Source organism: Aplysia californica, unplaced genomic scaffold (assembly GCF_000002075.1).
Source record: "Aplysia californica isolate F4 #8 unplaced genomic scaffold, AplCal3.0 scaffold00440, whole genome shotgun sequence".
Lineage (NCBI taxonomy): Eukaryota > Metazoa > Mollusca > Gastropoda > Aplysiida > Aplysiidae > Aplysia > Aplysia californica.
The window spans coordinates 163385-164149 of NW_004797710.1; the positions used below are offsets into that span (position 1 = coordinate 163385).

General features: G+C 42.0%; 1 protein-coding gene across 1 annotated transcript in view; it reads left to right on the top strand.

Moving 5' to 3' along the window:
- LOC101847753 (acetylcholine receptor subunit beta-like) overlaps positions 1-765 on the top strand; it is a 16899-nt gene that overhangs the window by 3578 nt on the left and 12556 nt on the right. The gene's annotated exons all lie outside the window — the stretch shown is intronic.

Below are 765 nucleotides of genomic sequence, written 5' to 3' on the forward strand. Positions count from 1 at the left end.
TCATCATCATCATCATCGTCATCATCATCATCATCATCATCATCATCATCATCATCATCATCTTCATCATCATCATCATCAGAGCTTCCCCCACAATAAAAACCATGTTGGAATAGAAGGAAATGAGGCAGCAGACCAAGCTGCTGTGAAGCCAGAGAGATTGAAGGAGACAGACGACCAACAACATACAGAGGAGTCTTTCCAATGATCAAGAGGGAAATCTGAGACCCACCATGCAGGGCTAAGTACCAGCACCTGGAATATGTGTATTCTGGGTACTCCTATAAGCGGGAACAAAACATCACATGTCGGTGGGACCAGGTTGAGCTAGCGAGACTGCGGTCGGACCATCATTGGAGCTTAAGATGGTATAAGAACTTTGTAAATGAAGAGCTCAGCCCATGTTGCCGAAGATGCGGCCATGAAAAGGAGGATGTCAATGATTGTCAAACCTGTTTGAATGTTCAGGAACTATGACAATTCGAATGGAGTTATTTGAACGAGTGGAGGTGCCGCTAAGCATATTATTAACAATGGAGCCGAAAAAGAGCCTCGCTCTCGTTCGAAGATTTCTTCGTGGAGTCCGCCAGGCCCATTAGGGAAACAAAAAACAAACAAAAAATCATCATAATCATCGAAGAATTCTTTTTTGTTGTTGTTATATAAGTAAAGCATTACAATGAATTACTAGGAATTTGGCATATATTTCTTATTAGCTAACAAATATCTGGCACATAATCAGACTATTGAAGGCAACACCCCCCC